The sequence below is a fragment of the Hesperophylax consimilis genome, chromosome 17, assembly GCF_061612785.1.
Source record: "Hesperophylax consimilis isolate HC1 chromosome 17, BYU_Hcon_1.0, whole genome shotgun sequence".
NCBI lineage: Eukaryota > Metazoa > Arthropoda > Insecta > Trichoptera > Limnephilidae > Hesperophylax > Hesperophylax consimilis.
Genome location: NC_142852.1, coordinates 12,810,476 through 12,824,653, shown reverse-complemented (window position 1 = coordinate 12,824,653; position 14,178 = coordinate 12,810,476).

The following is a 14,178-nucleotide window of genomic DNA, read 5'->3' as shown; positions in this document are numbered from 1 at the left end:
TGTATGATTATAATTTTCAATTATAAATTAATCAAAACCAACATTTTCTTTTAAATACTAAAATACCTACCCACTTAATTATAAACCAAAAATATTTCATGTAACTTTTTTTATTTCAAATAAGGAATTATACAATTTTTACCAAGAAACGTCACTAACTCAATTATAGTTAATTTTTTTAATCTGTTCAGGCAGGATGCAATAGGTATAATATTGACAAAATGCGAATGAGAACGTCGAAATAAAGACGACGATATAAAAAACGATTAAAACGACGATTTAAAATGGTTATGTCTGTCACTGTCTTAAATTTAATCATTCGAGCCTAAGATGCTTAAATAAAATAAAAGACCCAGCCTGCTCACATTGCGCAGGCAACCATAAATATCAAGACTGCAATAACAAACAAGAACCATCAAAATGCAAAAATTGCATCAAACAACGAAAGAAGATCTACAAATAATCCAATTAATCACAGTGCGAACAGTGACAAATGTGAATACAAACAGTTTATGATGACAATTGCTCGTCAAAAAATAGACTACTAAAAATGGAAGATTTTATAACGGAAAACATTGACCAGCTGTATAAAATAAACGAAAATGTTTGTGAGACTAGCGACGAGTGCAACGATGTTCTGGACAAGTGTGATCCTCTGTTTAGTATAATGCATATAAATATAAGAAGTGTCAAAAAAAAAATTTGCGAATTTTTGGTGCAATTAGATTTAATTTTAAAAAACCGGGAGTTATAGTGTTAACCGAATGTCACTCCAATACCAATACTCACTTCGATATACCGAACTACGGCCGCGTTGCGACAACACTCGAAATCAACAAAAATTCGGGTATATTATTATTCATCAAAAATACATTCATAGTACGGAATATTGAGGAAGTTGCTTTTGACAAGGTAAACTGTTTACGTGTTGTATTATGTGTAAATAAACTGACAATTAATTTAATTGCAATCTACAGGACACACTTGTCAGACCTTTCGCAGTTTATATGTCAACTAAATGAAATTCTTTGCAAAACACGGGATTTGTTTACGTTTTTAGTTGGTGATATTAATTTGGATATATCTGAAAATCACCGATCTCATCTAAAGGATGAATATATTAAAATGCTAACTGAATTGAATTTTAAATCATGTATTAACAATTTTACTCGTGACGTCGCCGGTCAGAAACCTTCCTGTATTGACCATATGTGGGTAAATAGTAATAATACTAAGAGATTTCAGTCTATTGTTTATAAAACCGGTATAACAGACTACTATATGTGCCTACTATATTATAATGCAATAGCGAGTACTAATCAATTAAAAGATAGAGAATATAATAAACTAGTGTTAAATAAAGAGCTTCTCCGGGAAAAAATATCTAAGGAATCCTGGGCTTGTGTATTAAAGAGCTGGGATATTTTAGAGAGCTCTCGCCTCTTCGAGGAAATTTTAACAAAACATGTAGAAGCGAGTACCGTCTCTAAGGTACAGAAGCTACTTTCTAAATACCGCCCAATAAAACTGTGGATTAGTCCTGGATTGGTGAAATCTGTGCGTGAAAAACAACGTTTATTTATTCTTTGTAAAAAAAACCCTTTCAATTATATATTAAAAAATACCTTTGTCAAATATCGAAATACGCTTACAAATTTAATGAGGAATACTAAAGAATAATATTATAAAATTAAAATGTCACAAGTAGAAAATGATAAAAAAAAAATGTTAAATGTAAAATCATCTAAGCACCTCCCCTTTCCACCTCTCACCCCTCCCCTCAACCCCCCCCCCCACACTACTTCCTTTTCTACCCACACCTGTCTCTATATACTTGACAATTTAGTTTTTAGTACATTAATTGTCCTGATGAAGAGAACATCGTTCTCGAAACATGTTGACTTTATATAAAAAATAAAGATTATCGTGGTAAAAACAAAGTGTTTTAATTATTTTATAAATAAAATGGTGCCACAAAGTGAATTTGCAAAATTTGAAGAAGAAAAAAAATGTGGTCAACAATTAATGAAATTATTGATAAGAAACGGAAAGGGTCGGAAATACACAGACTGACGTACAACGGTAATTCTATAGACGTAAAAGATGAGCCGACTCAATGTGCGAACTTATTTAATAATTTTTTTGCAAATGTAGGAAAAAATTTAGCACAACAAATTAACCCTTTAGCTGCTAGCAAAACCACTGAGGCTTTTAAGAGAAATTCAATAGATACAAATGAAATGCAACTTCTTGGACCCACATCGGAACCGGAAGTTGTAAATATAATAAGTTCACTGAGAGGTGGCTCAGCGCCGGGATACGATGGAATAACAGTAGAAATCATAAAAAATCATAAAGATTTTCTAAAAATACCTATCGTGCATATCATTAATTTAAGCTTTTCGGTTGGAAGATTTCCAAATAATTACAAAAAAACTGTAATTAGTCCAATTTTTAAATCTGGCAAACCCAGAGGAAATGACTAACTACCGGCCTATATCTTTGACACCTAACATTTCTAAAATATTTGAAAAAATAGTGAAAAAGAGACTATTCCTATTTTTAGAAGAAAAAAAAATTCTGCATTCTAACCAATATGGATTTAGACCTAATCTAGGAACTCATAATGCAATTTCAAAATTGACTTCTCTAGTTATGGGGAACTTGGATAGACGTCGGAAGTGTCTGGGAATATTTATCGATCTAAAAAAGGCTTTAGATAGTGTGTCGCATTCTAGGCTGATCGCTAAGCTAGAGAAAATTGGACTGGAAGACAAAGCTTTATCTTGGTTCCAGAGTTACTTAAAAAATAGAGAACAATACCTTAAACTAAATAATTCACTAAGTGAACCCTTGTCTTCTGAATATGGAATTCCACAAGGCACAGTAATTGGGCCTATACTTTTCCTTATATATGTCAATGACATGTTCACTCTCCCTCTTAATGGAAGTGTTATCTAATAGGCGGATGACACAGTCATCATAATCGAAGGAATAACATGGACAGAAGTGAATATAGATGCGAATGCTGACATTAACATATTGAAGGAATGGTTTGATGATAACTTACTTAGTCTCAATGTAGAAAAAAACATCATATATACCTTTTTATCTTAATGATCCTGTCACAGATTCCAATATTAGAGTGAGAGTGCACAGTCGTTCGTGTAAAGGAGGAGAATGTAACGATAATAATTGTAAAATCCTGAAGAAAACCCCAGATGTCCAATATCTAGGGATCACTATAGAAAGTAACATGAAATTTAAGAAACATATATCGAAAACTGTGTAAAAACAATTAGAAAACTTACTTACATTTTTATACAATTAAGAAATATCCTAAATCTTTCAAATATTAAAATGGTTTACTTTGCTCTTATACAGTCAGTGTTGCAGTACGGAATATTCGCGTGGGGAGGTATCCATAAGAATAATCTGTATTCGATAGTAACAACACAAAAAATGAAAATCAAAGTTATTATTAAAAAAACCAAGAATTTTTCCAAACAACGAACTTTTTGAAAAATTTAAGGTCTTACCGATTTCAAAACCATTTCAAAGAAATGCTATTTTAAAGGTTTTTAAAGATTCTGAAAGGTCCTCAACGCGAAGTATAAGACCTAGAACATCTGGGAACATGTTCGTACCTAGATGCAACACGACAGCTGCACAACACCATCATGAATATATAGGCCCAAAGTTATTTAACGATTTACCGGATACAATAAAAAGTGAGAAAAATTATTTTAAATTTAAAAAAAAACTTTCTTTGTATTTTTACAGAGAAGATTGACTTACTTTTATCGATGATTTTCAGATATATTCTGTTGCTATTCTGTTGCTATTCTGTTGCTATATTCTGTTGCTATATTCTGTTGCTTATTCTGTTGCTTATTTCTGTTCCTTATATTGTAGCTTTTATTTTTTCTTATATTCTTATATATTATTAATATTCTTTTTTCCATTTTTGTAACTAAACATATTATTATCTATATAATTATAGTAATTAAGCACATAGACTAGCTCCCCAGTTTGACCCGAGAATATTTCTATACAAATTGGGTAAACAAAAAAAGTGATGTCTGATATGAAATATAATATATTTTTATCTCTTGTGAATATTTACTTTTTTTCTAAATAAAAAAAATAAAAAATAAAAGTAAAAAAGTCAAGTATGAAATCATATAAAAAAACAGGCTTCAGTTTTTGAACTGCTCTATACGGGAGCTAGAATATTAGTTAATTAAGTGATCTATATGTGTAAATGTTATTAATTTTATGAATTTTATCAATTTTATGATTTATCAGGTTATGGATTTATTAATTTGATGGGATTATTAATGTGATTAATTTTTAGGATTATGTATTTGTATGAGGGTTATTATATTTTTGATTGTTATACATTATATTCCCGATCCCTTCAGGTTTAGGTAGTTTAGTTATTATGAACTAATTTAGTATTTGTTGAAGGTTTGTTGTGTTGATATCAAAAAAACCACTAGTTTTTTCTCATCTCGGGGGGGCAATATGTTTAAAATGTACGAACCATTAGCAAAGTTCCCCACCAGTTACTTTACAGGCTCCTGCCTAGCACATAGCGGTCAGAGGTAAAACTAGGGCTAACAGATAAAACAGATGTTTTGCCTTATCAATTGGCTTTCTTTGACAGTGTTTGTTTACAATTAGCTTGTCAATGTGTTTTACTTGGTTAGATTATAAAAGGCCTCGCCGACTGGATTCTTTCTTCTTCTCTCCTACAAAATAGTAATAAGCAGTCACTATGGTCTACAGACCATTAGTAAAAGTGTTTTGCCCGAGTCGGGAAATATTTAACTCTTTGTAACATTAAATAAAGTGAAATGCAGTTTTTGTGCAGTAAAAACAAAAAAAAACCATGCGTCTGTTATTTGAAAACTTCATCAAGCCCAAACAAATCTTAACAGATTTGAAATCAATTATTTTGGAGAATTTAAACAATTAATCAAATTTCAACGTTCATTTTAAGGTTCAGTAAAAGTCCTATTCAATGCTGTTATTATATCTTTATAGGCTAGAAGCTTAATAGAACTGAAATAGTAACAGGAATTGAAAATATCTTTCACAGAACATAAAAAATATCTTTCAAAATTGAAGAATTATAAAAATTCTCAGAAACAATCCGTTCTTTAATGATCTAATATGAAATATGAAGATGTGCTTTTTACGACAATATCGAATTTTGACATTTCTCTGCTGGTAACAGGAAAATGGCACACACAGTATTTTTTATTTGTTTAATAAGAGTTCAATTTATACGTGATATACAAGGATATTAAATTAAAGATCATTATTGGACATATAAAATGATGTATATATACTGTACTACTATTAGGAGAGGCGTATTTATCGTACCCAGTAAAAATAAAAGTAGAAATTATCAAGTTCTTAAAAGGCCAGGTTCATGAAAATTATATTAATTGTCTATGACTTTATTCTTGTCTATGCATAACCTATATATTTTCTGACAAGTGCTTTCTTTTCCGACAATCTTTCTTCCTGTTTCTACACTCTTTTTATCCCGCCCTGTTAAACTTATTATCCCATGCATTTGGATATTGGTAAGAAATAATACTTAAATTCATTGCTATTTACTTTGGTAGCGGCCGTTCTTCCAGTTTAGTTAGTGAATCATAGGGCGTTTTGTCACATCAGAATGTTTTAAATTGTCAATTTGACATCAACCTATTATAAGATTAGTATTTTAAATGCATTTATTAAAATGATCACAAATATACGTATAACAGTCGTTTAATCACAGGTGGATTATAACGGAATGGTGGTAGACATAGACGGTAAATAAATAAAGAGTTTTCCCAAGATAAACGACGTTTCTCTAAACCTTTGTCATAACTTCTAGGTTTTCTATTGGGTATTTTTGCAACGACTTGAGAAGCCATATTTTAAAAACTGAATTCCATTACAACTTTTTTTTTTCAGGGTTAAACTAATAACCAAACCCTACCAAAGCAGACCATGGATCTACTGAAGCCAAATACTATATCCATCAAGACGGAACCAGGGCTCCAGGAAGAAGGTGGAGGTGAAATTGCATTTTCGGATTTAGATTTCGACCTCCCAGCTGTAACGAAGGAATTCTCGTAATATGCGGAGAGTACTCATACAGCCAGTTGCATTGCATACGTATAAAATATAGAACTTTAAATACGGATGACCGGAATCCATGTCTGTTTTGAAATGTCGTGCAAACAGGAAACATACTTGTTTCTTCTTCTCTTATAATACATGAGGTATATTGGGTATTTAACCTAAAATGCGTCCTTGCCGGAAACTACCAAAAACAGCACTATTTTAACATTATATGTATCACAATAAGTTGTCGGTTCCTCTATTTTCCCCTAATTTTATTGAAACATGATGTAAATTAAGCATATTTTTTATACGTTAAAAATAAAAAGTATTGAATGAGAAAACACCATCCCATTGACTTACAACTCCCTACTTAAGGTGCTCTAAAACAGGGTTTTTCTTTCTTCTTGAATCGGTTCCACAAGCGGACGTCTGAAGTCATTTTTATCTGATATTGACCTTTAAAACTTTCATCCAAATTCCCGCTTCTATGGTATCTTTATTCGTTAAAAAATAGTTTACAGTTATTCGATTATAAAAATGTTTCGTTTTATATCATTGGTACGAAGATACATAGTTGGCCCTATGTGGGTGCAATTGGAGCAGTTCTCTCCGGGCGTCGAATACTTATCTTAACACATCGCCCTTGATATTAATTTTAAGTAAATACCGCGCTACAAAAAACCTCAAATCATCATTTTATTGATTACAGTGATATCCTGCCTTGGCGTGTACTAATTAAGACTGTTAGGGCAGTCGACATTAAACTCGCGCCTGGCGCCGTTTAGTTCAAGACTGGCAATGCAAAGATACACTCTATTTATACTCCTTTTTTATTCCAGGAAGCATTAATGTGGAAACAGTAACCATAAACGCGGATCTTGGACCCCGAAAAGATGAAGCGGGGCTTACTTATATGAAAATTGACATAGACCTACCGGATGTTAAAGAGGAATGCTTAGAACGCTTTGGAAGAATTACCAAGGTAGCAGGTATTAATTTTAAACTGAATAATTTGGCCTCACCTATTTTTTTAACGTTTCTAGGACATACTTCGCCTTTTTATTCTATGTTTAACTGAATCATTTTCATCCATGCTATTTTTCAAATTTGTTCAACAGATCTTCGGACGCATTTTGTGGAAAAAGGATTCACTTCTCCCCATCGCAACTACTCCTTCTCTCCTAAGTCAAATTTTGCAATGAACTTTCACACCCATGTAAGAGAAAAACCTTTTTCTTGTTCCAAGTGCAACTATTCAAATGCTCAAAAGCGAAATTTAAAAAGACACATGCTGATTCACAGTGGAAAAAAACCTTTTTCATGTTCCGTGTGCAACTATGCGTGTCGTCAAAAGAGTCTGCTGAAGAAGCACATGCTGACTCACAGTGGAGAAAAACCTTTTTCATGTTCCGTGTGCAACTATGCGTATCGTCAAAAGAGTCTGCTGAAGAAGCACATGCTGATTCACAGTGGAGGAAAACCTCATTCATGTTTGGAGTGTGATTATACAAGTTATCAACAGGGTAAACTAAATAGACACATGATGATTCACCGTGGAGAAAAACCTTTTTCATGTTCCGTGTGCACCTATTCATGTTATCAAAAGAGCGACCTAACGAACCACATGCTGACTCACAGTGGAGAAAAACCTTTTTCATGTTCCGTGTGCAAATATGCGTGTTCTAAAAAGCGTCGGCTGAAGAGGCACATGCTGATTCACAGTGGAGAAAAACCTCTTTCATGTTCGGAGTGTGATTATACAAGTTATTATCAGGGTAACCTGCAGTCACACATGCTGACTCACAGTGGAGAAAAACCCTTTTCATGTCCCCTGTGCAACTATGCGTGCTATCGAAAGGGTCAACTAAAGTTCCACAAGCTGACTCACGGTGGAGAAAAACCTTTTTCATGTTCTGTGTGCAACTATGCATTTTATCGAAAGAGCAACCTAACGAGCCACACGCTGACTCACAGTGGAGAAAAACCATTTTCATGTTTTGTGTGCAACTATGCATGTAATCGAAGGGATCAGCTGAAGAGGCACATGCTGACTCACAGTGGAGAAAAACCTTTTTCCTGTTCCGTGTGCAACTATGCATGTAATCAAAAGAGGAACCTAACGAGCCACATGCTGACTCACGGTGGAGAAAAACCTTTTTCATGTTCCGTGTGCAACTATGCTTGTCGTCAAAAGGGTCAGCTGAATAGGCACATGCTGACTCACAGTGGAGAAAAACCTCTTTCATGTTTGGAGTGTGATTATACAAGTTATCATCAGGGTAACCTGAAGTCACACATGCTGACTCATAGTGGAGAAAAACCTTTTTCATGTTCAGACTGCGACTATGCATGTTTTGAAAAGGGTAACCTGAAGACACACATGCTGACTCACAGTGGAGAAAAACCTTTTTCATGTTCCGTGTGCAAATATGCGTGTTCTCAAAAGCGTTTACTGAAGAGGCACATGCTGATTCACAGTGGAGAAAAACCTCTTTCATGTTTGGAGTGTGATTATACAAGTTATCATCAGGGTAACCTGAAGTCACACATGCTGACTCACAGTGGAGAAAAACCCTTTTCATGTCCCCTGTGCAACTATGCATGTTATGAAAAAGGTCAGCTGAAGAAGCACATGCTGATTCACAGTGGAGAAAAACCTTTTTCATGTTCTGTGTGCACCTATGCAAGTTATCGCCTGAGCAACCTAAAGATCCACATGCTGACTCACAGTGGAGAAAAACCTTTTTCATGTTCCTTGTGAAACTATGCATTTTATCAAAAAACCGACCTTCATGGTGACATGCGGATTAACAGTGGAGAAAAACCATTTTTTTATGTTCCATAAGTCCTCATTTTTTTTTCTTCTTCCTAGCACTATCCCAACTCATTGCCTAGGTGGGCTGTTGGGGTCGGCTCTTCTCGTTCTCAGGTTATAGCTTCTTCGGTTATGAGTTCTTCTTTGGTTCTTTCATCTAGGCCGTTTCTTTGTAGGATTTTGGAGCATTGGGTCATCCAGGATTTCTTTGGTCTACCTCTGGATGACTGTCTTTGAAGCTCTATAGACATTGCCTGCTTCACTGTGTAGTCTGGTGGTCTCCGTCTTATGTGCCCATACCATCTTAACTGTCGTTCCTCTAGCTTACTGTTTATGTCAGTGACACCCAGGCTACCTCAAATGCGTGAGCTTTTAATTTTATCTTTTAATAATACTCCTGCCGTCCATCTAAGCATTCGCATTTCTGCTGATTCGAGTTGCCTAGAGTAAGAGTTGTACATAGTCCAGCATTCGGAGCCATACATTATCGCGGGTCTAACAATAGACTGGTATGTCTTTCCTTTAAGTTTTATTGGCATTTTCGTGTCGCACAAAATTCCTGTTACGGATCTAAATTTCATCCATCCCACTCCTATCCTATGGTTGACATCCGCTGCACATCTTCCGTCTCTGTAGATGAGTGAGCCCAGATACTTAAATGAGTCACAGTTGGCTAATGTTACTCCATCCAATTGCATCGAAGGAGTTACAGCATTTGGGTCTTCAAATGGTAAATACAAATATTCCGTCTTTTTCCTGCTAATTTTAAGTCCATTATCCTCCAGGATCTTTCTCCACCTTTCCAGGCTATTTTGTAGATCACAATGATTTTCTTCTATCAGTACTACATCATCTGCAAAAAGCATAGTCTTGAGAATACTGTTCATTTCTTGACTCGTTAGGTAATTCATGACCATTATGAATAGCAATGGGCTGAGGACAGATCCTTGGTGTACCCCCACTTTAATTGGAAATTTTGGTGACATCCCTGATGTGTATCTTACTTGTGTTTCTACGTCTGTATACATATCTTGTATGGAGAGCACATATCCTTCTGGTACGTTATGAGATCTCAATGCCGCCCATATCAGGCGTCGGGGTACCCTGTCAAATGCTTTTTCCAAGTCTATAAATACCATGTGTTAATCTTTTTTTGCATCTCGATATTTTTCAACTATGATTCTGACTGTTTGAATAGCATCTATTGTTGATTTCCCCGATACAAAGCCGCATTGATCGTCGTGTATTTTTACAATATTCCTAATTCGTGTGTTTATAATCCTCTCATATATTTTCATGGTGTGAGACATAAACTTTATCCCTCTATAATTGTCGCACTTCCTAGAGTCTCCCTTATTTTTGTAAAATGGAAGAAGATAGCTTTTCCTAAAGCTTTCTGGCATTGGTTCTCCGGTCAGTACTTTATTATACAGGTTGCACAGCCATTTATGTCCCACTTCCCCACACTCTTTCCATAATTCGGCTGGAATATTGTCTGGCCCCACTGCTTTCTGAATTTTGCCAATAAGGCAAACAGCTGGCGGCCTGAACCGTCGTGTTACTTCAAGGGCAATCTCGGGGCGACTGTTGAATCCTCTCTCGCTTCACCTGTCCAGCGAGCGAGCCAGAGGGAAGGGGGGCACTACCGTATAGGCAGGTCACCTCATACGTAACATGCAGTCCACGTGAACTGGGCAGTTCGTTCATTATCATATTATATAAGGTAATGGTTTCCGTCCTAGTGCTCCTATTGGTTGTAGGTTCGTGCTAAATGTTGTAGACATGCATTGGCCACGTGTTCAGCATCCGGCCGCGTGATCATGAATGTATCTATATGAGCAACTCATAACAATTTTAGCAGCTTTATTTGTGATTTGATGTACATCAGAGGTTCCCAAACTTTTTTGCCCCGTAGAACAATAGCCAAAAAAAAATTTTCCGTAGACCCCCTGCCTGCCGAATATTGAATTTTCCCAAAACTGTTAACGTCCCATGTGATAATCATTTTTTTTTTTTTCCTAAAAAGGTTCCCTTGCCTTGCCTGTCCAACAACCGGGTGGCGGTATAGTTCCTCTGTCTTTACACTGTGCAGACAGGGGCGCCCTTGTGAGGTATTACACCAAATGAAAATGAAGCAGGATAAGTAACGGGAATTTTTTTTTCTGTAGCTAGCCCTACAGAACTGCCCGTTAAGTTCTTTGTCAGTGCTTATTCCGGTCAGTTCTTCTTGTCACGTGATATCCGATTCTTCAACGCTGCATTTCCATAGTCAAAATGTCCTCAAACTTAGTTTTAAAGTCTGTACATTTATCCCTGGACGTTTTTCAAAAACAAATTGGGGAACAAGGATAATTCGCGGCTTCCAATGTACAATTGTACAATGTTTTGCTTGAATATATTAATTCTAACGAGAAAAGGAACGTAGACTCTATTTATATACCTTAATTAACAACTTAACGAAATATAAAAATGCAAATATCAAATAAGTAATTTCTCAGTCTATTATTATTTGTGTTAGGTCTATTGTGTCATTTGCGGAACTCCTAAATGTTGAATTGAGGAAAAATGGGGGTCCGCTCGTATGTACCCCCATTTGAATCTCGTGGACCCCAAAAATTTTTTGTCGCTGACATTGACCCCCAGCAAGCCGATATCGACCCCCGGGGGTCGAAATAGACCACTTTAGGAACTTCCGATGTACATTAAGGTTATATTATAGTTTATTATCAAGGTCTATTCCAAGATCACGAATATCTGACCGTTGCAATGTTTTTGTTGTTAAAGAATAATTAAATAATTTATTCTTTTTATTTTTCGAAAAGACAACGTGATGACATTTTGAAACGCTAAGATATAGTTGATTTTATTAATAATAGGAGAATATATTGTTTAAATAATGTTGTAAATTAACACAATCGTTTAGACTTTTTATTGGCTTGTATAGCTTAGCATCATCAGCAAATAAATATATTTCAGAGTATTTTATTGATCAAATCATTACTATATAAAATCAAAAACAATGATCCGAGCTGAGAACCCTGTTGGATCCCAGAGGAAATTTTATTGAAATCTGATTCGAAGCCGTTTATTGCTACTGCCTGTGATCTGTTGAGTATATAAGATGTAACCCAACGAAATAAATTACCACGTATACCTAATGAGCAAAGTTTTCTTTGAAATAATATTTTATTAATTTTGTCAAATGCTTTGGCAAATTCTGTATATATGATATTTACTTGAGTGCGGTTGTCCATGTGATCGACGATGAATTCAGTGAGAAGAACGAGATTACTTTCCACATTTCTGCCTTTTGTTTTTACAAAAACATTTTCCATGTTGCTTTGTTGTTATGATGTGATTGAGTTGTGGATCTAGATATTTGTAAATAATTAATAATAAAATCGTGTATACTTTTAGAGGTGCCAATAATAATATTCTGTGTTTTTACAAAAATGTGTAATAATCTTTATCCATTGTTATAATTTACGTGTAATCTATCTCATGTAACTTTTATGCTATTTTATATTGTGTTTCTCTCTTATAATCGATTTGTCTAAAAATAAAATACAATTCCATAATTTTGAACAAAGTTATTGATTTATTTCATTATGTAAAAAAGGCATGATCTGTACTGAATATGTATGGATACGCTTGAAAGCACGGCGTATGTGTTATAACAGTGTTGTGCATTGATTAATTCTTCTCTGCCTATCCCTGTGGAGAAATGGTGACGGCGGAGGCATTATAAAAAAATAGTCATATCATAATCGAATTATAATGAAAAAAAAAAGTGGGTGTGTCAAGCCTACGCAAGACAGAAGTGAAACTTCTAGTATTCCTCTCTCTCTATTTTCATTTCATCATCTCTATTTTCTCTCTTAGGTTAGTTTGAAAATTAGAGGTTAAATAATTCAACGACGAAGATTTGCTTTTTCTAATATTTTCTTATAGATGAATGACGTTCGATTAATGTATAGTTCCAAAAATTTTCAATTTATTCACAAGTATACAATATTACATAAATAACAATATTACAATTAAAAATTACAAAGAAATTACAATGACAATTTACCAATCATGTGCCATTTTCATTGTCAATTTCATGAATATCATTTCCTAATGTCGTGATAATTGGGTTATGGTAACTAAAGTGCGAGATATATACATGAGCACTTAAATCCTTAATGAATCGTGCAAAAACTGCATCGATTGTTGTCCCGTGTCGGGAGAGAACGTTCGTGAGCGGCTCCCCCACCTCAACAAGCGCATATGGTGAGAGAGGGACAGTGAACGGTGAGCGGTGGTGGGGGTACCCGCATTTTCGTGTCGATTCTGACTCGGTTTTACTCCGTCCCCGAAAATCCATTACGCGCCTAAAGAAGTTTCACTTCAAAAAAAAAAATTTATTCATCTTTTGTACTTATATATTGTTATCAAGGTAAATTTGTAGATCATCCTTTTAATTAAAAAATTTACACGTATATAAAAGAATTTATAATCAACTTTATATGAAAAATCTACAACTTACCCCGTTTTCGCACAAGAGTCGATTATGTTTAAAAATTAGCGTACCGCCCATCCCTACAAATGACACAAACTGACAATTGTCTTTGAAATGCTGTCCGTTATAGATGCATTAAAGTTTCATTATACGTGAATTTGTTTTTACGTTTTGAAATCCGTTTTATTATATTTCGAACTCAATTTAACAATAAGTTGTAATATGTTCTATGTATTATTGAATTTGTTCTGTATATTAATGTATATCTTATTCGTGAACGCGTTACGAAGTGTTTATAACTAGGTGAAATTTTAGAGATTTATCCGAGACCTGTTCAAAATTGATAAAAAAATGATTGAATTTTACAAGACATTAACAAAAATTATGAAAATTCATTAAAAAAATGCCTCATATATATGTGAATTGTAAAGTTTTCTGGAAATGCACTATAAATACTTAGGAAAATCGCGTTAAAAATAAAGTTTATTATCGATCAAATATTTTTATGTGGAAAAAAAGTGACTTTTTAATACGTATTTAAAAAAAATAAATGTATTGGGAATATAAAAAGTGAAGTGAGAGTATTGCAAATTTTCTTATCAAAAGGAATGTGTTTTCAAAATGTGAAGTTTCATAGATTTTTATACGTTTTACGGATTAATTTACAGGTATGTTTTTTTAAACCCATAATACGTTTTAAATTCCAAAGTCTATCTATTTAGAAATGAAAATA